A 25,113-nucleotide genomic window follows, 5' to 3' on the forward strand; every position below is an offset into this window, starting at 1 on the left:
TGGACTGCTCTGAGTTCTGAGGTATATTCAGTGCCTTTGAGATGGTCTTGAACCCTTCCCCAGATTTGTGCTTCTCTATTATCATTTCTGTAATTTACCTTGAATTCTCTGATGTTGGTTTGGTCTGTTGAAAATCTACCATGCTGTTAGACTTTACAGAGAGAGGGGGCATTTATTCAGGTGATCCTCCAATTTTCTACATCAATAAATTTGGTCAGTTGGTGAGGTAGTACACAGTATTGCGCTTAAGGAAAGTTACAATAGTAATTACAAAGGGATGAATACTTTTTCAGCCTCACAATTTTGGTTTTTAATATTTAGTAAATTGTTGACAGGGTTTTTGAATTTTGCTTTTGATTTAACATGATGCATGACGTTTTGTAAATTAGTTGAAAAATCCTTCAATATATTTTAAATTTAGAAAATGAGATGGTAAAATGTGAAACTAGTTATGGGGGTTGCATACTTTTCAAGGCACTGTAAATAATACTGAGAATATAAGTTGTTAGAGTCTTTGAGAGTTAGTCCATAGGTTGTAGAATCGGTTCAGAGTTTGTGACTTTTTGTTTCTTTGTGATTGGGTCTTCGAGTCTATTAGAACTTCTATGGGGAAGTAATAAACAGTAAAAATTAATTAGCCGTTATTCATATTTTGTTGGTTTTTCCTCTTGCAAAAGGCATTTACTATTTTTATTTCAATCATAGCCATAAATTGTCTTAAGTGCGATCTCAACCTCTCTTGTTACCAATCGCTTCATTGTAATGGTTATAGATTTTTGAGATGTATGCAGGAAGGCACCATATGTGTCTTTCGTCACTGATTTTAATTCTTTCCCAGTGGGAAACATGCAGAGGTTTAGTATTTGGCTTGCCTATAATGTATTTTGCCAAGTTGGATTTGAGAAGCAACATTTAATTCGTTGGTTGAAATAAGTGGTCTGTTAGGGTATGAAATTAAAATTCAACTTAACTACTGCCAGTGTTATCGCAATCTGAGTCCAAGTACATATTATTTTTTCCTTAGCTGACTTAGCATAATCATCTTTGTAAATATGATGACCACAATCATAGAACATTACAACACAGTACGGCCCCTTCAGCCGACAAAGTTATGCCGATCTTTTAAGCAGGTCCGAGTTCAATCTGAACATTCCCTCCTGCATAGTTCTCCATTTTTCTATCCATGTGCTTATCGAAGAGGCTCTTGAATATCCATGATGTATCTCTCTACCACCAACCCCCATCGCAGTGTGTTTTACTCTTGTGTCAAAAAAAAAATCTACCTCTGACATCTTCCTATGCTCTCCTCCAATCACCTTAAAATTATGCCCTCCTGGTATTAAGCATTGCCACCCAGGGAAAAAGTCTTTGGATATCCACCTTATCTATGCCTCTTATCAACCTATACACCTCTAGATGCCAGTAATTCCTCCTTGCTTTAATTTGAAGTGGATTGTTCTTTGTACTGAAATTTGAGTCCCCCAACTAAGCTGCATTGGATACTGCAGTGACCATATAGTTATCTTCGGTAGTCCTGATTCCAGATCAATCTTTTCCATGAATATGAACATAGAACAGTACAGGCCCTACAACCCACCATGTTGTCCCAACCTTTTAACCTAATTCAAGATCAACCTCATCCATCTTTTCTCCATTTTTCTATCATCCATGTGCCTATTTAAGAATTTTTAAATGCCCATAATGTATCTGCCTCTATCACCTCTCCTGTCAATACGTTCCATGCATTCTCTACACTGTGTCAAAAAAAAACTACCTCTTACATCTTCCTATACTCTCCTCCAATCACCTTAAAATTATGCTTCCTGGTATTAGGCATTTTCACTCTGGGATCTATGCCTCTTATCCTCTTGTGCATCTCTAACAAGTTAAGTCTCATCCTCCTTCACTCCAAGGTGAAAAGCCCTGGTTTGCTCAACCTATCCTCATAAGACATGCTTTCTAGTTCGGGTAGCATCCTTGTAAATCTACTCTGCATCCCCTCTAAATCTTTCCTATAATGAGGCGACCAAAATTAAACACAATATTCCAAGTGTGGTCTAACCAGGGTTTAATCCTCCACTTTCAATAAACTGAATGACTTGGGCTCCACAGCCATCTGTGGCATTGAATTGCACAGATCCACCATCCTCTGGCTAAAGAAATTACTCCTCATCTCCATTCTAAACTGTCTCCAAAGCATTGAGAGTGTCTCTTTGGGCTCTTCTGGACCGGTATGTGTTCTCCCTACTTCCCCTTCCTGGATTCCATAGTCCATTCCTTGGTCTTACTGTGAGTGCAACATTATTGTTATGAATTAGAATTAAGTTTAGTATCATCAGCATATGTCATGAACTATTTTTTATGGCATCCTAGTGTATGTAGGTTCATTGTCCATTCAGAAATCTGATGGCATCATTCATCCAGCTGATCTATTCCTGTACGCCTCCTCGTCACCATCAGAGATCCTGCAAACAACAGTTGTATCTTTTGTGAATTTATGGTTCTATATGTTGCCTAAACCACCTATCTCTCAGCTGTCCTAGTACCTTCAGGGATCTGCAGAGGTGAGTTTCCTCTGTTGCTGTCAGTATCCTACATTCATTCATCGTTACCCCACCTCCCCCCCAACAATGCATTGCTTTAGGAGTGAATCCCATTTGCCCTTCTAACCAGTCCATTCAGTTTTTTTTCCTGTAGAAAAGGATTTTCTCTTTATTGATGTGACTGCCAAATTTTATATCATTGTAAATTCCTCGAAGAAGTCACATGAGGAGCATTCCATGATTTTTACCTGGAATTATTTTCCGTGTTCACTCTGTACCTTTCTAATTCACTTTTTAATTTAATTCCTGAACCAATATTGGACTCTCAGTTTTGGTGTTTAATTTCCTTTTTGCTCTTTATCCTGTTCTGAATGTTCTTCCATCTGCATTCACAATGGTCTAGTTTGGAAGTTGTTCTTTATGTTTACTATCTTTACAATTCTTCATTGAATTATTTCCCCCTGCTTTGCTGCTAATTTACCTTCCAGTAATTGAAGTTTGCTTTTACTAACTCATATTGCAGCCTGCTAAAATCGACCTCACTGAGTTTAGAATTTCTCTGCTTGATTGGGCTTTTCCAGTAACACAATAACTGTTGCAGTTTCCCAAATGCTTTCCTCCTCCTCCCACTGTTTAATTCACACTTTGGCTTTCCTTCCTACCCCGTACCACCTCACACTACCACCTTTGTTACATATTGATTTTTATAAAAGATCTAGTCTAATTGGCAGTAATTAGCTGGATTATATTTTGTAAACAGGGCGTATGTACATTTCACTGTTACATCTACACTGGAGTCACTTGGCTGGAGGTGTGGCTGGTTCTGAAAGGCAAGTCTTGTAGTGCCACAAACAAGAGAAAATCCACAGATGCTGAAAATCATACATACACAATACACAATGCTGCAGAAACTCAGCAGGCTAGGCAGCATCTATGGAGGAAAAAAAGTACAGTCAACATTTCGGGCCGAAGCACGTTGGCAGGACTGATGAAGGGTTTTGGCCCGAAACATCGACTGTACTTTTGTCCCCATTGATGCTGCCTGGCCTGCTGAATTCCTCCAGCATTTTGTGTGTGTCTTGTTGTGCCACAGTGGGATGTCACCTGGTCCTATAGTCCTTGCTGTATTCTAGCCCTCTAACTTCCTTGGAGTTACATCAAAGGATCTGTACTGGGACCAGCACATAAATGTCATCACAAAGGAGGCATGGCAGCGTCTCCACTTTCCATGAAGTTTGCAACAATTTGACATGTCACCAAAAGCTTTGACAAACTTCTATAGATGCACAGCGGAGAGTATCTTAATTGGTTGCATCAGGGAGCACCACTTCCTAGGAATAGAACAGTGGTGGACACAGCCCAATCCATCACAGGTAAAGCCCTCTCCACCATTGTGTACGTTTACTTGGAGCACTGCCACAGGAAAGGAGCATCCCTCATCTGGCAGGAGGTACAGGGTCCTTGGGTCCCACACCACCAGGTTCATGACCATAAGGCATAGGAGCAGAATTAGGCCATTTGGCCCATCGAGTCTGCTCTGCCATTCAATTATGACTGATTTTTTTTCTTCTTCTCAAACCCATTTCCCGGCCATTTCCCCGTAACCTTTGATGCCATGTCCAATCAAGAACCTATCAATCTCTGCCTTAAGTACACCCAACGACCTGTCCACCACAGCTGCTTGTGGTACAAATTCACCACCCTCTGGCTAAAGAAATTTCTCTGCATCTCTGTTTTAAATGGACACCCCTCTATCTTGAGGCTGTGCCCTCTTGTCCCAGACACTCTCCCCCTGCCCCCCTCACCACCATGGGAAACATCCTTTCCACACCTACCCTGTCCAGGCCTTTTAACGTTCAAAAGGTTTCAATGAGATTCTCCTCCCCCCCTCCGACCCCCCCCCCATCCTTCTAAGTTCCAGCAAATATACACCCTGCGCCATTAAACCTTCCTCGTATGATAACACTTTCATTCCTGGAATCATCCTTTTGAACTGCCTCTGGACTCCCTTCCAATGCCAGCGCATCTTTTCTTAGATGAGGAACCCAAAAGTGTTTACAATCGTCAAGGTGAGGCCTCACCAGTGTCTTATAAAGACTCAGCATCACATCCCTGATCTTGTATTCAAGACCTCTTGAAATGAATGAAAACATTGCATTTGCCTTCCTCACCACAACTCTACCTGCAAGTTAACCTTTAGGGTGTTCTGCATAAGGACTCCCAAGTCCCTTTGCATCTCAGATTTTTGGATTTTCGCCCTGTTTAGAAAATAGTCTGCACATTTATTTCTACTACCAAAGTGTATGACCATCAATAGCATTATTTTCCAACAATAGCATTGTGGTTTAGTAGCATCGGTGGGAGGAAATGATTGGCAATACCCTGCACCAGACCTGTTGACAATTCCATTCTCCCCAGATACTGCTCAACTCCCTCCGTTTCTGCTGTAGATTGTTTACTGCTCAAGTGTTCATCTTTGGTGTATGAGAGGTCCGTTCCAGAGTCTGATAACAGTGGGATCCTCCCGTTTTGTGTTGACTCCATGATTCATTGAATTGTCCTTGAAAAATGCATAAAAATGATACCAAAAGATATCTGCAGCCCATAAGGAGTTAAAACCTACAGATTAACAGAGAGAATGCCTACAATCAGTGCATGAGCATGAATAATTAGGAACAGTTATTACCCTACAACCATTCAGATCCTGAACTGGCGTGGTTAACTTTGATATCCACTACTCTGAACTGATTCTATCACCTATAAACTCACTTTCAAGGACTCTTTATAACTCGTAGTCTAAGTATATTTTTTATTTGGTATTTGTCTTTTGCATAGCGATTGTTTATCAGTCTTTTTCTGTTTATGAATAGATTTTTGTAAATTCTATTGTATTTCTCTTTTTCCTGTAAACGACTGCAAGAAAATGAATCTCAAGATAGTATATGGTAACATACATATTCTATGATATTAAACTTACTTTGAACAGTGAAGTACTGATGTAAGTGCTGCACTGCTGGGGGTGCCATCTTTTAGACAAGAAGTGATGTCAAAATCCTTTGGGTTGTTAGTTAGATGCAAGGAGTTCATTAACACCAGTTAAATGAAAAATGTTTGAGGTCAGTTGAGTGTTTTATTTTAATAAATAATTTTGAGCATTACTTCATCAAGCTACTTAGCTATAAAGTGCTTTTCTGGCTGATCCCAGATGTTGGAATCTTTTCGCTGTGTTTCCCATCATCTTCAGCCTTCTGTTTGTTAATTAGCATTTGTGTCCTTCGGCCAAGATTGTATCTAGCCAAAGATAAAGTCCAACGATGCTGGGAAAATTCACTGAATTAGTCCGTGTCCTTGGAAGGATTTGGCAAGTTTGCCATAGAAAACTGACTGTTATCAGACCTAATAGTTCTCCAGATAGGCCACGTGTGAATTGTAAACCTATTGAATTACAAATTACAAATTCCAGGGCTTTTGCTTTAATATGATCCAATCCACCCTTTTCTTTCAGCGTGTGTCTCACAGACTGTTAAATATCTGTCAATCCTCTGTACAGGAGCTTTCAAAACTAAACAAAATTTGGCAACATGTAGACCATAAGACAAAGGAGCAGAAGTAGGCCATTCGGCCCATCGAGTCTGCTCCGCCATTTTATCATGAGCTGATCCATTCTCTCATTTAGTCCCACTCCCCCGCCTTCTCACCATAACCTTTGATGCCCTGGCTGCTCAGATACCTATCAGTCTCTGCCTTAAATACACCCAATGACTTGGCCTCCACTGCTGCCCATGGCAACAAATTCCATAGATTCACCACCCTCTAAAAGAATTTCTTCGCAATTCTGTTCTGAATGGGCGCCCTTCAATCCTTAAGTCATGCCCTCTCGTACTAGACTCCCCCATCATGGGAAACAACTTTGCCACATCCACTCTGTCCATGCCTTTCAACATTCGAAATGTTTCTATGAGGTCTCCCCTCATTCTTCTAAACTCCAAGGAATACAGTCCAAGAGCGGACAAACGTTCCTCATATGTCAACCCTCTCATTCCTGAAATCATTCTAGTGAATCTTCTCTGTACTCTCTCCAACGTCAGCACATCCTTTCTTAAATAAGGAGACCAAAACTGCCCACAGTACTCCAAGTGAGGTCTTACCAGCGCCTTATAGAGCCTCAACATCACATCCTTGCTCCTATACTCTATTCCTCTAGAAATGAATGCCAACATTGCATTCACCTTCTTCACTACTGACTCAACCTGGAGGTTAACTTTAAGGGTATCCTGTACGAGGACTCCCAAGTCCCGTTGCATCTCAGAACTTTGAATTCTTTCTCCATTTAAATAATAGTCTGCCCGTTTATTTTTTCTGCCAAAGTGCATAACCATACACTTTCCAACATTGTACTTCATTTGCCACTTCGCTGCCCATTCTTCCAATCTATCCAAGTCTCTCTGCAGACTCTCCGTTTCCTCAGCACTACTGGCCCCTCCACCTATCTTCGTATCATCAGCAAACTTAGCCACAAAGCTATCTATTCCATAATCCAAATCGTTGATGTACAATGTAAAAAGAAGCGGCCCCAACACGGACCCCTGTGGAACACCACTGGTAACTGGCAGCCAACCAGAATAGGATCCCTTTATTCCCACTCTCTGTTTCCTGCCAATCAGCCAACGCTCTATCCACGTATGTAACTTTCCCGTAATTCCATGGGCTCTTATCTTGTTACCTCATGTAGCCTCATGTGTGGCACCTTGTCAAAGGCCTTCTGAAAATCCAAATATACAACATCCACTGTATCTCCCTTGTCTAGCCTACTGGTAATTTCCTCAAAAAATTGTAATAGGTTTGTCAGGCAGGATTTTTCTTTAAGGAATCCATGCTGAGTTCTGCCTATCTTGTCATATGCCTCCAGGTGCTCTGTAACCTCATCCTTGACAATCAACTCCAACAACTTCCCAACCACCGATGTCAAGCTAACAGGTCTATAATTTCCTTTTTGCTTCCTTGCCCCCTTCTTAAATAGCGGAGTGACATTTGCAATCTTCCAGTCTTGCGGAACCATGCCAGAATCTATCGACTTGTGAAAGATCATCGCTAATGCCTCCGCAATCTCCACAGCTACTTCCTTCAGAACACGAGGGTGCATTCCATCTGGTCCAGGAGATTTATCTACCCTTAGACTATTCAGCTTCCTGAGTACTTTCTCTGTCGTAATTGTGACTGCGCACACTTCTCTTCCCTGCCACCCTTGAGTGTCCGGTATACTGCTGATGTCTTCCTCAGTGAAGACTGATGCAAAATACTCATTCAGTTCCTCTGCTATCTCCTTATCTGCTATCTCCTTATCTGCCATTACAATTTCTCCAGCATCATTTTCTATTGGTCCTATGTCTACTCTCACCTGTTTTTTACTCTTTATATACTTGAAAAAGCTTTTAGTATCCTCTTTGATATTATTTGCTAGCTTCCTTTCATAGCTAATCTTTTCCCTCTTAATGACCTTCTTGGTTTCCTTTTGTAAGGTTTTAAAAACTTCCCAATCCTCTGTCTTCCCACTAATTTTTGCTTCCTTGTATGCCCTCTCCTTTGCTTTAACTTTGGCTTTGACTTCTCTTGTCAACCATGGTTGCATCCTTTTTCCACTTGAAAATTTCTTCTTTTTTGGAATATACCTGTCTTGCACCTTCCTCATTTCTCGCATAAACTCCAGCCACTGCTGCTCTGCTGTCTTTCCCGCCAGTGTCCCTTTCCAGTCAACTTTGGCCAGTTCCTCTCTCATGCCACTGTAATTTCCTTTACTCCACTGAAATACCGACACATCAGATTTCGGCTTCTCTTTTTCTAGTTTCACAGTGAACTCAATCATGTTATGATCACTGCCTCCTAAGGGTTCCTTCACCTGAATCTCTCTAATCACCTCTGGTTCATTACACAATCACCAATCCAGTACGGCCGATCCCCTAGTGGGCTCAACAACAAGCTGTTCTAAAAAGCCATCTTGCAGACATTCTACAAATTCTCTCTCTTGAGATCCAGATCCCAATCTACTCGCATGTTAAAATCCCCCACAATTATCATAACACTGCCCTTCTGACAAGCCTTTTCTATTTCCAGTTGTAATTTGTAGTCCACATCCCTGCAGCTGTTTGGAGGCCTATAAATAACTGCCATCAGGGTCCTTTTACCGCTGCTATTTCTTAGCTCAACCCATAAAGATTCTGCACCTTCCGATCCTATATCACCTCTTTCTAATGATTTAATATCATTTCTTACCAATAAAGCCACGCCTCCCCCTCTGCCTACCTTCCTATCTTTCCAATACACCGTGTATCCTTGGACGTTCAGCTCCCAGAGACATGCATCCTTTAGTCAGGTCTCAGTGATGGCTACAATATCATACCTGCCAATCTGTAGCTGTACGACAAGATCATCCACCTTATTCCTTATGCTGCGTGCATTTAAGTACAACACCTTAAGACCAGTATTTGATACATTTCACTTTGATTTCACTGCAACTTTATTGCACTGCAACTCATCCCAATGGCTACAAATTTGCCCCATCACCTGCCTGTCTTTCCTGACATCTTTACTGCTCACTATCTTAGATCTATTTCTGTTTTCTCCTTCCTCCGCTCTGTCATTCTGGTTCCCATCCCCCTGCCAAATTAGTTTAAACCCTCCCTAACAGCTCTATTGAACTTTCCTGCCAGGATATTGGTCCCCTTCAGGCTCAGGTGTAACCTGTCCTTTTTGAACAGGTCATACTTCCCCCAGAAGAGATCCCAATTATCCAAGAATCTGAAGCCCTGCCCCCTACACCAGTCTCTCAGCCACGCATTCATCTGCCTGATCCTACAATTCTTGCCCTCGCTAGCATGTGGCACAGGTAGCAATCCCGAGATTACTACCCTGGAGGTCCTGCTTCTCAGCTTCCTTCCTAACTCCTGGAAATCTCTCTTCAGGACCTCCTCCTTTGTCTTATCTATGTCATTGGTACCAACATGTACCAAGACAACTGGCTGCTCACCCTCCCCCTTTAGAATATTCAGGACCCGATCCGAGACATCCCGTACCCTGGCACCTGGGAGGCAACACACCATGCGGGTATCTCTATCGGGGTCACAGAATCTCCTGTCTGTTCCCCTGACTATGGAATCTCCTACAACTACCGCATTTCTCTTCTCCCTCCTTCTCTCCTACACAACAGCACCAGGCTCAGTGCCAGAGACCCGGTCACCGTGGGCGTACCCTGTCAGGTCATCCCCCTCAACAGCATCCAGAACAAGATATTTGTTGCTGAGGGGTACAGCCACAGGTGTGCTCTCCACTATCTGGGCATTTTCCTTCCCTCTCTTGACAATGACCCAGTTTTCTGACCCCTGTAGCCTAGGGATGACTACCTCCCTGTAGCTCCTGTCTGTCACCTCTTCACTTTCTCTAATAAGCAGTAGGTCATCAAGCTGCAGCTGCAGATCCCTGACACAGTCTCTGAGGAGCTGCATCTCGGTGCACCTGGCGCAGATGTGGCCATCAGGGAGGCCGGAAGTCTCCCAGGATTCCCACATCTGACACCCTGAACAAAGCACTAACCCTGCAGGCATGCTATCTAATTCTACAGGAATGAAAGAGGAAAAATAAGTCTACTCACCCACTTACCTCGCCAAACAGATGAACTTTTTAAACCGTTCGCTCGTACCATTAGCTGTGAGAGCCCTGCTGTTCCTGTCTGTCCAGGCCAATTCGCGAAAGGAGGGGGGGGAGAAAAGAAAAGAGTTGGCGCTTCGCTCTCTCCTCTTCCCGTTTACCACCGAAGCCCCGTTGAAGCCAAAGCCCTGCACTCTGCTCCCACTCACTCCGCTGCCCACTCTGACAGCTGCCCGCTGTATAGGGTGGTCTCCTTTTTCAACTCTCCGTGCCGTCCTGTTGACGTCACACGCCTGCGCAGTCTCGCCCTTCTTGCACTCAAAGAAGTTTATAAAAAAACTGCCTTCCTTCAGAATTCAGCTCCCACGAAACTCTGTACTCCCGATCCAAAAGAGAGCCGTTGGCAGCAACCTGCTTTTTTAAACTCTCCGCGCGGTCCTGTTGATGTCACATGCCTGCACAGTCTCGCCCTTCTTGCACTCAAAGAAGTTTATAAAAAAACTGCCTTCCTTCAGAATTCAGCTCCCACGATGCTCTGTAGTCCCAATCCAAAAAAGCAATCCGAAGTAATGCAAAATTTGAAACAGAAAAATAAAAGGATGTAGAATTTGAGTTAGTTAATGAATTGAAGTCTGCAGAAAAGAAGTTTCATCATTTTTTGTTTATTAACATATTGAACAAGACCTTCCTTTTAAAATTGTAGGAAATCAATTTACGTATTTGGGTATACCAATTACTAAGAATTACAAATTTCTTTTTAAAGAAAACTTTATCACTCTTTTGGAATATGTTACGGTACTATCAAATTGGTCTCCCCTTTCTTTATCGCTGATTGGACGTATTAATTCTATTAAAATGAATATTTTGCCTATACTTTTGTACTTATTTCTAGCCCTACCTGTCTTTATTCCTAAATCCTTTTTCGACTCTTTAGATTTGATTATATCTTCTCACTTACGGAAGAATAAAACCCCCTGATTAAACAAAGTTCATCTTCAGAAAGCTAAAAAAAAAAATGGGGGATTAGCCCTACCCAGTTTTAGGTTTTATTACTGGGCAGTCAACATATGCTACCATATGTTTTAGTTATACTACATTAATCGTGAAGACTGTCCGGTTTGGGTTTCTTCAGAAGTTAATTCTGTTAATAAATTTTCTATTATTTCTCTTCTTGGTTGTTCAATTCCTCTATCCTTAAGTAATTTAACTGATACTTAGTTAAACATTCTTTGAAGATTTGGTTACAATTTAGAAAATTCTTTGGGTTATTTGGTTTTTCACTCTCTGGTCCCATTTTTTCTAACTTTTTTTAAAACCTTCTTTGACTGATGTAGTTTTGAAGAGAGGAATAGACTAGGAGGATCTGTTTGTTGGAGATAGTCTTTCCTCATTTGATCAACTATCTATTAAATATAATCTTCGTAAAGCTCACTTTTTTAGATATTTACAAATTAGAGACGACTTGCGTTCTCAACTTCATACATTTACTAAATGTCCAGATAAGAATTTGATACAATTTTTACTTTGAAACCTTTTCATAATGGTTCTATTTCTGATATTTATAGTATGTTGTTGGCATTGAGAAACATTCTGTTAGACAAAATTAAAAACCTCTGGGAACATGATGTACAGCTTTTGATTGATGAGGATACTTGGAGTGAAATTTTTAAACTTGTTCACACCTCTTTGTTATGTGCGCGTCACTCTCTTTTACAATTTAAAGTGGTTCATAGAGCCTATATGACTAAAGATAAGCTCTCTCGTTTTTACTCAGATTTTTCTCCATACTGTAATAGGGGTAATGTTGAAGAGGCCTCTCTAATTCATATGTTTTGGTCCTGCCTGCGGCTTGATAAATTTTGGAAAGAAGTATTTCAAACTTTCTCGGAGCTTTTTAAAGTAAACTTTAAACCCAACCCTCTGACTGCCTTGTTTGGCATTGTTGGAGGAAATGATTTTACTCTTAAGCCAAATGATTTGCATATTTTGGCTTTTATTTCTCTTTTAGCCAGAAGAGTTTTGTTGCTTAAATGGAAAGATGCCACTCCGCCTGCTCATGCCCATTGGTTGATTGATGTTATGTCATGTTTAAATCTAGAGAAGATTAGGTGTTCTATTTCTATACCTAAACAAGATTTTTTTTCACAGTATGGGGATCTTTTTGGAACTACTTTCACAATTTTCGACTTGCTCAGCAATGATGATGGCTATTATATGTTTGAATATAATGTTTGTCAAAGATTTTCTTTTCTTTTAATCAAACAGCTGTTTTTTTTTCTCTTTTTTTCTATTTTGTTATGGGGTTTTGATTTTGCTTTAGATTAGAATAAAATATACCTTTTCAATGTTATGGGGAAATTCAATCTTGTTTCTGTAATATCATAATGTATTTTGTATTCGTCTATGCAAGTAATTAATAAAAATATTGAAAAAGAAGATATTGAACAAGACAATTTGCCTGTTAACTGTATATTCAACGATTGATTTTGGAAAGCAGTACAACTATTGTCCTATGTTTTGCTGATTGTCAGTTTTGACAGCATAATGCATGGGATTCCCCTTCTCCTGTGGCTGTCACTGCAGCTGGAGGAGCCAATAATCATTTGGCCCAATTCTTTGACTCCATTCACACACTCTGGCAAACATCAAGGCTGCTGGCAGATCATCAACTCGGAGAACAATGCCCTTTGGTCTGCCTGAAATTTGCTGGTGTACCAACATATTGTAATGTCCATGCAGGGATGCTGGCAACTGGGACATTCCAGACTGCGGGACTACACGCTGAGAGATGCACTGAAGCTTGGTGCAGCTACTGCAAAGGCTCGATGGGGAAGGACCACAGTGTAGAGTTCTTCTACTGGACAGGGAGGAGCCGGGTTGGAGGCGAAGCCCCTCAGTTATTATTGTAGCAGTGTACTAGCCCAGAGTCCCATGAGTGGCAGACATGCTATTTATGCATATAAATGCAATAGAACAGACTATGAATGTAAAGAATGAAAAGGCATTGAACTGTTTATTCTGGTAAATAATGCTTTTAATATAAATAAAGTTTATTTTGTTTTTTTTTAATAGAAGTCCCATTATAATTGGGATAGTGCATCCAAAGGAAGGGGTTTCCCTTCTCCTGTTACCATCACTGCAGCTGGGGAGAAGTACCTGGTGGAGCCAATGTTGTCCCATTATCATTTTGCTGTATGTTTCAATGGTCATACAGTATAACAAATAATGCTAAGCTTTAAAAAGGTTTTTGTTTACTTTCAGGAGCTGGGCATCTCTGGTAAGGTCAGCATATATCGCCCATCCCTTCTTGCCCTCGAGATGGTGGTAGTGTACTGCTGCAGTCTCAGTGAAGGTACTCCTGGAGTGCTGTTGGGTGGGGTGTCCTAGGATTTAGACGTAGCAATGTGAGGATCAGCTGTATGTTTGCAAATAAATTAGAGGAACTTGTTTAGAGAGAATTGATGTTGAGTCGGTCTGTATTTCCAAGGGGCAAAAACAACAGCCAAAGATGTTCAAAAAATTGTATAAGTCAACATTGAAGTATAGAAGAAAAGTAAAACAAAAACGAAGTATAAATGCAGGTGATGGAATAGAAAAGAGATGCAGACAATGCACAGACAAGTAGAGCAATTTAGTTTGGCATTGTGGTTGGGGCAGATATGGTGGGCCAAAGGGGTTGTTCGTGAGCTGTCATGTTCTATGTAAAGCTTGATGTATCTCCAGGATCCGGCAGCATGGTAACATAGCAATTAGCACAACGTTTAGCACAAAGTGCAGATTGTTATTAATGATTATGATATAGTTGGGATCACAGAGACATGGCTCCAGGGTGACCAGGGATGGGAGCTCAACGTTCAGGGATATTCAATATTCAGGAGGGATAGACATGAAGGAAGGGGAGGTGGGGTGGCGTTGCTGGTTAAAAAAGAGATTAACGCAGTAGAAAGGAAGGACATAAGCCGGGAAGATGTGGAATCGGTATGGGTAGAGCTGCGTAACACTAAGGGGCAGAAGACGCTGGTGGGAGTTGTGTACAGGCCACCTAACAGTAGTAGTGAGGTCGGAGATGGTATTAAACAGGAAATTAGAAATGTGTGCAATAAAGGAACAGCAGTTATAATGGGTGACTTCAATCTACATGTAGACTGGGTGAACCAAATTGGTAAAGGTGCTGAGGAAGAGGATTTCTTGGAATGTATGCGGGATGGTTTTTTGAACCAACATGTCGAGGAACCGACTAGAGAGCAGGCTATTCTGGACTGGGTTTTGAGCAATGAGGAAGGGTTAATTAGCGATCTTGTCGTGAGAGGCCCCTTGGGTAAGAGTGACCATAATATGGTGGAATTCTTCATTAACATGGAGAGTGACGTAGTTAATTCAGAAACAAAGGTTCTGAACTTAAAGAGGGGTAACTTTGAAGGTATGAGACGTGAATTAGCTAAGATAGACTGGCAAATGACACTTCAAGGATTGACGGTGGATATGCAATGGCAGGCATTTAAAGGTTGCATGGATGAACTACAACAATTGTTCATCCCAGTTTGGCAAAAGAATAAATCAAGGAAGGTAGTGCACCCGTGGCTGACGAGAGAAATTAGGGATAGTATCAATTCCAAAGAAGTAGCATACAAATTAGCCAGAGAAAGTGGCTCACCTGAGGACTGGGAGAAATTCAGAGTTCAGCAGAGGAGGACAAAGGGCTTAATTAGGAAGGGGAAAAAAGATTATGAGAGAAAACTGGCAGAGAACATAAAAACGGACTGTAAAAGCTTTTATAGATATGTAAAAAGGAAAAGACTGATAAAGACAAATGTAGGTCCCCTGCAAACAGAAACAGGTGAATTGATTATGGGGAGCAAGGACATGGCAGACCAATTGAATAATTACTTTGGTTCTGTCTTCACTAAGGAGGACATAAATAATCTTCCAGAAATAGTAAGGGACAGAGGGTCCAGTGAGATGGAGGAACTGAGCAAAATACATGTTAGTAGGGAAGTGGTGTTAGGTAAATTGAAGGGATTGAAGGCAGATAAATCCCCAGGGCCAGATGGTCTGCATCCCAGAGTGCTTAAGGAAGTGGCCCAAGAAATAGTGGATGCATTAGTGATAATTTTTCAAAACTCGTTAGATTCTGGACTAGTTCCTGAGGATTGGAGGGTGGCTAATGTAACCCCACTTTTTAAAAAAGGAGGGAGAGAGAAACCGGGGAATTATAGGCCGGTTAGCCTAACGTCGGTGGTGGGGAAACTGCTGGAGTCAGTTATCAAGGATGTGATAACAGCACATTCGGAAAGCGGTGAAATGATCGGACAAAGTCAGCATGGATTTGTGAAAGGAAAATCATGTCTGACGAATCTCATAGAATTTTTTGAGGATGTAACTAGTAGAGTGGATAGGGGAGAACCAGTGGATGTGGTATATTTGGATTTTCAAAAGGCTTTTGACAAGGTCCCACACAGGAGATTAGTGTGCAAACTTAAAGCACACGGTATTGGGGGTAAGGTATTGGTGTGGGTGGAGAATTGGTTAGCAGACAGGAAGCAAAGAGTGGGAATAAACGGGACCTTTTCAGAATGGCAGGCGGTGACTAGTGGGGTACCGCAAGGCTCAGTGCTGGGACCCCAGTTGTTTACAATATATATTAATGACTTGGATGAGGGAATTAAATGCAGCATCTCCAAGTTTGCGGATGACACGAAGCTGGGTGGCAGTGTTAGCAGTGAGGAGGATGCTAAGAGGATGCAGGGTGACTTGGATAGGTTGGGTGAGTGGGCAAACTCATGGCAGATGCAATTTAATGTGGATAAATGTGAAGTTATCCACTTTGGTGGCAAAAATAGGAAAACAGATTATTATCTGAATGGTGGCCGATTAGGAAAAGGGGAGGTGCAACGAGACCTGGGTGTCATTATACACCAGTCATTGAAAGTGGGCATGCAGGTACAGCAGGCGGTGAAAAAGGCGAACGGTATGCTGGCATTTATAGCGAGAGGATTCGAGTACAGGAGCAGGGAGGTACTACTGCAGTTGTACAAGGCCTTGGTGAGACCACACCTGGAGTATTGTGTGCAGTTTTGGTCCCCTAATCTGAGGAAAGACATCTTTGCCATAGAGGGAGTACAAAGAAGGTTCACCAGATTGATTCCTGGGATGGCAGGACTTTCATATGAAGAAAGACTGGATGAACTGGGCTTGTACTCGTTGGAATTTAGAAGATTGAGGGGGGATCTGATTGAAACGTATAAGATCCTAAAGGGATTGGACAGGCTAGATGCGGGAAGATTGTTCCCGATGTTGGGGAGGTCTAGAACGAGGGGTCACAGTTTGAGGATAGAGGGGAAGCCTTTTAGGACCGAGGTTAGGAAAAACTTCTTCACACAGAGAGTGGTGAATCTGTGGAATTCTCTGCCACAGCAAACTGTTGAGGCCAGTTCATTAGCTATGTTTAAAAGGAAGTTAGATATGGCCCTTGTGGCTACAGGGGTCAGGGGGTATGGAGGGAAGGCTGGGTTCTGAGTTGGATGATCAGCCATGATCATAATAAATGGCGGTGCAGGCTCGAAGGGCCGAATGGCCTACTCCTGCACCTATTTTCTATGTTTCTATGTTTCTATGTTTTACGCACCACTGGTCAGCAGTCAGGGTTCAATTTCTGCTGCCGTCTTAAAAAGTTTGTATGTTCTTCCCGTGGCTATATGGGTTTCCTACAGGTGCTCTAGTTTCCTCTCACATTCCAAAGATACAGGTTTGGGTTAGTGAGTTGTAGGCACCAGAAGCATGGTTTCGATCTACGTGTGACAAATGAAGCTTATCTTTACCAGCTGGTTTGTATCTCAGAACGTCATGGAAAATTGCAGATACCTGAAATACAATTTTAAAAACTTCTATTTGTGGCAATAGTTTCTCCTCATGGAGGACCCCTTGGATTTGTAGAATTTACGGGAAATTGCTGGAGTTCGTAGATAGGAATATGCACATTCCGAGTAGGAGGTCACCTTGAGAATTTTCAGCTGATTGATGGCAAAATAGTGTATCCGGATGTTATTTATATAGATCCATGATGAAGTCCCTTTAAAGAACCTGCTGGTCATGTTTGAAGCTTGTGGAATGTGAGACAAATTATTGACCAATTTTATTGATATTGGCTGACGCGGGAGACAAAGGGATAGTGAGCAGTATTTAAAATGCACGACTTGGCTTGTAATGTATAACAGGCATACGTGTTGATTATGGAAACATCAGTGACTATAGGCTCCTTGGGTCATGGGATAAATTGCCACGTATGAGGATCAGCTTCAGTCACCATATGTATTTACAGTTGCGAGAAAAAGTTTGTGAATCCTTTGCAATGACATGGTTTTCTGCATTAATTACTTATAAAATGTGGTTTGACCTTCATCTAAGTCACAATTATAGCCAAACACAATCTGCTTAATAACACACAAATTGTTCTTTTTATGTCTTTATTGAACACATTGTTTAATCATTCGCAGTCCAGACTGAAAAAAGTATGTGAACCCTTGTACGTTTGTATTTAATAACTGGTAGAACCTCCTTTTAGCAGCAATAACCTTCTTCAAACATTTCCTGTAGCTGTTGATCAGACTTGCACTACAAGGAGGGATTTTAATCCATTCCTCCATACAAAACTGTTTCAGTTCATCAATATTTCTAAGATATCTTGCATGAATAGCCCTCTTCAGTTCATACCACAGCATCTCAATTGGGTTAAGATCTGGACTCTCACTTGGCCTTTCCAAAACACACATTTTCTTCTTTATAAACCATTCTTTTGTTGATTTACTCTTGTGTTTCAGGTCATTGTCTTGTTGCATCATCCAACTTCTATTAAGCTTCGGGTAACAGAGCGCTACCCTGACATTCTCCTGTAAAAAGGTCTTGATACAATTTTGAATTCATTGTTCCCTCAGCAGCAAAGCAGCCCCAAACCAGGATGCTTCTTCCACCATGCTTCACAGTTCAGGTGAGGTTTTGGTGTTGGTGTGCAGTGCCCTTCTTCCTCCAAACATAGTGGTGTGTATTTCTGCCAAAAAGTTCAACTTCTGTTTCATCTATCCTCAGAACATTGTTGCAGAAGCATTTTGGAACATCCAGGTGGTCTTTTGCAAACTTGAAACGTGCAGCAATGTTTTTTTTTTGGGCAGCAGTGGCTTCCTCCATGGTGTCCTCCCATGAATGCCATTCTTATTTGATGTTTTTCTTATAGTGGACACATGAACAGAGACTTCAGCAAATTCTAGAGTTTTCTGAAGATCTTTTGCTGTTACTCTTGGATTCTTTTTCACCTCTGTCAGCATTGCAACATTGATCTTTGCAGAACACCCACTGTAGGGAGAGTAGCAACAGTACTGAAATTCCTCCATTTAGACAATTTTTCATACTGTGGTTTGACAAACATTAAGATCTTTAGAAATGCTTTTAGAACCTTTTCCAGCTTTAAGCATCTCTACAATGATCAATGCATGGTGCAGATAAACAGATCTTCCTTGAGAAGAGCAGGCTCTGTCAGTAACCTGTTTTTTTTAATATAGGGCGGGGCACCTGGACAACCCACACCTTCAATCTCATCTCATCAAATAGCTTTTGTAGAGGGTATTACCCCAGATGTTCACATACTTTTTTTCTTGAATCTAGATTGTGATTGTTTAAATGGTGTACTCAATACTGAGGAGAAGGTACAATTGTTTGTGTGTTGTAAATTTGGGCAGGCTGTGTTTGTTTATTATCGTGACATTAATGAAGATCAGACCACATTTTAAGTGTAATTAATGCTGAAAACCAGGTAATTCTGCTGCTCCAATTATGTGAGGTTATTCTTGCCCTTGGCCATTAGGCTCTATAATGAGTCATCCTATAGTCAGGGAAGTGATGACTCCCTCCTGTTAGACTGCTTGTGGTAGCTTATTTTTTTCTTGCTTCTCTTCTAATATTTGCATATTTGTGTAGTTGTAATGGTACTGTGACACTGTCATTTCCTTTGGGATCAGTAAAGTAATTGCAAAGAGTTCACAAACTTATTCTTGCAACTATACATGTGTTAGGGATTTGCTGTGGTGTGTTGGTCAGGGAGTGACACCGTCTCAGGTCCCACACCACCAGGTTCAGGAATGGTTATAACCCTTCAACCATCAGGCTCCTGAACCAGTGAGGATAAATTCACTTATCCCAACACTGAACTGATTCAATAAGCAATCACTTTCAAGGACTCTACAACTCCTGTTTTCAGTATTATTTATTCACTTATTTATTGTATTTGCACAGTTTGTATTTTGCAATTTGGTTCTCAGTCTTTGTGTACAGTTTTTATTGATTCAATTGTATTTCTATGTTCTACTGTGAATGCCTGCAAGAAAATGAGTCTTGTATAGTGACATTTGTATTTTGATAATTTACTTTGAACATGCAACAAAAGCAACATTCAACAATAATAAAGAATAAGTAATTATATAAAAATAAATTTAGAATTACATTTCATTCCTCCGTCCCTTTCTCCATGGTTTATTCTTCTCGCCTATCAGATTCCTTTTTCAGCCCTTCACCTTTTTCACCTATCACCTGCCAGCTTCTCATTTCATCCGATCTTCCCCCTCACATGGTTTCACAATCACCTGCCAGCTTCTCATTTCATCCGATCTTCCCCCTCACATGGTTTCACAATCACCTGCCAGCTTCTCATTTCATCCGATCTTCCCCCTCACCTGGTTTCACAATCACCTGCCAGCTTGTACTCCTCCTCCCTGATCCCCGCCTTCTTATTCTGGCTTCTTCTCCCTTCCTTTCCAGTCCTCTCTTAATTATTTATTATCTTTATTCTTTATTACTATTATTATTACTTTATTTTTCTTCTAGATTATGTATTGTGTTGAACTGCTGCTGCTGCTAAGTTAACAAATTTCACGACACACGCTGGTGATAGTAAACCAGATTCTGATAAAGGGTCTCGGCCTGAAACATTGACTATCTATTCCTCTCTATAGATGTTGCTTGACCTGCTGAGTTCCTCTAGCATTTTGTGTTTGTTCCAATGAAATACAGCATGTTATAATTTGTTCTGTGGCTACTCAAAGCCCTACTTAGACCACGGTTGGATTACTGAGAGTATTTTTGTTAACCACAGCTTTGGAAGAGTACTTTTGGGTCAGATGAACTTTCATATTGATTTACCAAAATACTGCCTGATTCCTAATTTCAAAGTAAATTTATTATAAAATTACATATACAACCCTGAGATTCATTTTCTTGCAGGCATATTCAATAACTCTGTAACCATAATAGAATCAATAAAAGACTGCACCAACCTGAAAAAGAAAGAAATAATAATTAATTAATAAATATTGAAAACATAAGATGAAGAGCCCTTGAAAATGAGTCCCTATGTCGTGGAAACATTTTAATGTTGGGGCAAGTGAAATTGAGTGAAGTTATCCCCTTTGGCTCTGGAGCCTGATGGTTGAGGAGTAATAACTGTTCCTGAACCTGGTGCTGAGTCCTGAAGCTCCTGTACCACCTTCCTAATGAGAAGAGAGCATAACCTGGGTAGTGGAGATCCCTGATGATGGATGTAGCTTTCCTACGACAACATTTGTGTAGATGTGTTCGGTGGTGGAAACAGCTTTACCCATGATGGACTGGGCCGTATCCACTACTTTTTTATTGGGGTGTTGAAGTTTGATTAGAATCAGAATCAAGTTTATTATCACTGGCATGTGGTGTGAAATTTGTTAACTTAACAGCAGCAGCTCAATGCAATACATAATATAGATGAGAGAAAAAATCAATTACAGTGTGTGTATATTGAATAGATTTAAAAAAATGCAAAAAACAGAAATGCTGTATATTTTTTTAAAAAGTGAAGTACTGTAGTGTCCGAGGGTTCAATGTCCATTTAGGAATCGGATGGCAGAGGAGAAGAGGCTGTTCCTGAACTGATGTGTGTGTGTGCCTTCAGGCTTCTGTACCTCCTACCTGATGGTAACATTTTATAGTGTTTTCCATTCAAGGGCATTGGTGATTCCAATATACTCTCCACTACACATTGATAGAAATTTGTCAGTTTTAGATGCCATGCCAAATCTTCTCAAAGTCTAAGGAAGTAGAGGTACTGCTGTGCTTTCTTCTGGGTGTACGGCAGGTACTCTGAAATGATAACACTGAGGAATTTAAAATTGCTGGCCCTCTCCATCTCAGATGCTCCAATGAAGACTGGCTCATGGACCTCTGGGTTCCTCCTGTTGAAGTCAATTGTCAGCTCCTTGATCTTGATGACATTGAGTAAGAAGTTGTTTTTATGGCACCACTCAGCCAGATTTTCAGTCTCTCTCCTAAATGCTGATTTGTCATCACCTTTGATTCAACCAACGACCGCGGTATTGTCAGCGAATTTGAATATGGCATTGGAGCTGTGCTTAGACACAGTGTAAAGCAAGTGGAGCTGGGGGCTAAGCACCCAACTTGTGGTGCACCTGTGCTGATGGAGATCATAGAGGAGATGTTGGCACCTGTGCTGATGGAGATCATAGAGGAGATGTTGTTACCAATCCAAACTGACTGGGGGTCTGCAAGTGATGAAATCAAGGATCCAATTGCACAAGGAGATATTGTGGCTAAGGTCTTGAAACTTATTGATTAGTTTTGAGGGGATGATGGTAAATGATAAGTTGCTTAGCCTAAGCTTTCTATTCCCAGTAATAGAAGGCTAAGGGGTTATTAACGAACTTTTCAAAATACCATGCCAACCTAGGAGTAATTATTTCTGCTAGTTACAATGTCTAAGGTCAGGAGGCATAAAGTCAGGTCAGAAATGCTTCATCTTGCAAATGGCAGAAATTTGGGCTCTGACGAACTACCACAGCAAACTATTTGTTTTCCTTCAGACAGGATTTTTAGAAATATTAAACATTTGTTGCTCCAGTACGTGTTATCACCCTGTTGTTAACTAATTTAAGAGGTGGCACCGTAGTGTAGCAGTTATCGTAACACTTTACAATGCCAGCTGTAAGACTGAGGTTCAATTCCCACCGCTGTCGGCAAGGAGTTTGTATGTTCTCTCTGTGACTATGTGGGCTTTCTCCGAGTGCTCCATTTTCCTCCCACATTCTAAAGGCGTATGGACTAGGATTAGTGAGTTGTAGGCATGCTATGTTGGTGCTGGAAGCATGGTGACACTTGTGGGCTTTCCTCAGCGTATCCATGATGCAAACGTACTTGTAGCAAATAAAGCTAATCTGCATTTTCTGTAACCTCCGAAATGATTTTATTTAATGTCCTAACTGCTGGCTCTTTAACCTAATGCACAATCAGATATAAAAACAACTGGAACAGAATATGTTTGGAATCTTGGAATAATATGGGTGGCGTCTAATTTTTCTCCATTTCAACGCACTTCTGCTCAGACACTGTGCATGCACTGAGTGTTATCCTGATATCTTATTGATTGGTTTGCCTCTTTATGCAATCTATATTCCTCCTGTCATTAACACAGGTGCCAGAATACTCCAGGATTTGTTCTCAACTGATAAGTTTTCTGCAACTTACGGCTTCAGACATTTCTAACGTCACAGGTGTTTTCATCTGCAACTTTACTTTAAGAAATAAACTTCTTGATAAATTTGGGAACTTGGCTCCCCTTTTAAAATCATAAGTAGCAAGCCTGGGTGTTGTCCTTGATTCTGATTTGAATTTTAAATCCCAAATAAAGCCAGAACAGCATTTCTGCACTTAAGAAATATTGCAAAGGTATGTCCGTTTCCATTATGTAATGATGCTGAAAAACATTCACGCCCTTGTATCAAATAGACTAGATTACGGCAATGCACTTTATACTGGTCTTCCAAAGCAATCTATTGACGAACTTGAATTCATTCAGAGTACTGCTGCTAGACTTTTAACTAAAACCAGGATGAGAGTACATATTACTCCCATCCTAACTACTCTGCATTGGCTTCCTGTGTCTTTTAGAATTTTTATTTTAAAGTTCTCTTACTTGTCTTTGAAACTCTGTGGTCTGGGACCAGGGTATGTCACAGAATCACTTTTGTTTTATAATCCTGCTTGGGCTCACAGATCTTCTTCTGCTGGTCTCTTAAATTTAAGCAGTCTCCCTCAAAAGATAATTGGTGAGTCGGCTTTTTTGGAACTACGCTCCTAAACTGTGGATCACAATCCCTCAGTTGAACACTTCAAATGCTAGCTAAAAGCCTACTTATTTAACCTTGCTTTTAACATCATTTTGTCTTTATTTTCATGTCTGCACTTTATTGCACTGTAAAGCATCTTGAACTACATCGTTTGTTTGAAAAGTGCTCTATAAATAAGTTATTATTTTTTTAACTCTTTAATGCCAGTAACATAATTTATTGTTGTGGCTGCCTAATTTATACTACCATTAGTTTTATTATAATAGTGTCAGTAACGTATTGTCTTACATAAATACACACCTCACACTTTATGTCAACCGTCAGTCCTTAGGCTATGCCATTCAGGGGCTTGCGCTAATATTCTTTTGTGACTGTGTGTACCAGATGGTAATTTGCTCTGTGTGACTATGTGTACTATGTTTTTGCACCTTGGTCCCAGAGGAACAAGTTTCGTTTAGCTGTATACATGTGTATGGTTCAATGACAATAAACTTGAATACTTCAGATTCTTTGTAAACCAATCTGGGTCCTAGCCAATGCAAGTAACTGGATGGGAAAGAGAAAGGAGAGATGAAAAGATCAAACAACAGGAATTCTGCAGATCAAGTGGGGAGGGTTGATTAAACAGTAGAAAGCTGGAGATGGAAGGAAATGGAATGTAGGAAGGACAAACAGTTGGAGAAAGTAAGCAAGGAATGACAGGGAGAAATGGGTGTCCTTGACAGGGTGGGCAAGTCCCCAAAGAAGGCCACATCAGTCAGCACCGTGGAGAGTTCATGGGGGCTAATTCAAGTTGCATAGGACTGCATCCCAGTTAGGTACTTTTCAGGAAAACCCATAAACTTTTGCTTCATACCATATTTAGAGAAGAAAGAATTAGACACTTCAATCTAATGGGGGAGAAGTAATCACAGTCCGACATCAGCTTTCAGAGCAGACAATGAATACACTTATTTAAAGCCAGTTATAAGCTCGTTCAGCGAAGACAAAATATCAACTCAATAGAAAAAAACATGTTTGTTTCAGTAGTATTTCAGGGTATGAATTAATTAAACTGTTCTGTGTGAACAATCTAAAGGAAAAATACGCCATTTTTATAGTGTTCCTGACTATTGCCTTGAAGCCAGTCCAGTGATTCATACCCAAGATCACTGCAGCCAGTTAAACACTTTATCAGTGCACTTTAGCCATTATCAATTGACTAGCACCTTAAGCATGTCAATGAAGAGGACATTGAACTTTGAGTGACACGTCAGAGTATCCTTCTATAAATCTTTCCTATACTAACCTCTTTTTCAGCTTTGCCTTTTGGTCTTTGTACAGAAAAGTAAATGGACACGTAATTAATAAGTTACGAAAAGTAAGGATGTTAAAACAGAATGCTGGAAATACTTGGCAGAACAGTCTGCATCTGTGGAGAGAAACACACAGTTTAAGTTTCTAGTTGATAACCTTTCATTCCACCTCTAATTTTATTCATCATGTGAAGGTTAGGAACACTCTCTGTCTCTTTCTTCACAAATGCTGCTTGATTTACTGAGTATTTCCTACATCATCTTTTTTTTAAATTTCAGTTTTCCAGCATCTTCACTTTTTTAGTTTGCATTGCTCAGGAAGGATGATTATATGACCCAGCCTTAACATTAAATTATGGAACGAGTTTATGTAAACTGAACTTGTATTCCTTTAACTATGGAAAATTATGGTGTGATTAACTGAGGTGTTAATGATACTGAAAGATGAATCAGCTTCAATTTTTAAACAAATGTATA

General features: G+C 40.6%; 1 protein-coding gene across 2 annotated transcripts in view; it reads left to right on the plus strand.

Moving 5' to 3' along the window:
- The window catches only part of extl3 (exostosin-like glycosyltransferase 3), an 80,948-nt gene that overhangs the window by 22,154 nt on the left and 33,681 nt on the right, over nucleotides 1-25,113 (plus strand). Inside the window, exon 2 of one of the 2 annotated variants that reach the window (XM_063039391.1) lies at nucleotides 13,446-13,536. The exons of the other annotated variant lie outside the window; for it this stretch is intronic. The gene's annotated coding sequence lies outside the window, so the exon portion shown is untranslated. The remainder of the gene's footprint in view (nucleotides 1-13,445; nucleotides 13,537-25,113) is intronic. 2 annotated transcript variants of the gene reach the window in all.

The sequence above is a fragment of the Mobula hypostoma genome, chromosome 2 (assembly GCF_963921235.1).
Source record: "Mobula hypostoma chromosome 2, sMobHyp1.1, whole genome shotgun sequence".
Classification (NCBI taxonomy): domain Eukaryota; kingdom Metazoa; phylum Chordata; class Chondrichthyes; order Myliobatiformes; family Myliobatidae; genus Mobula; species Mobula hypostoma.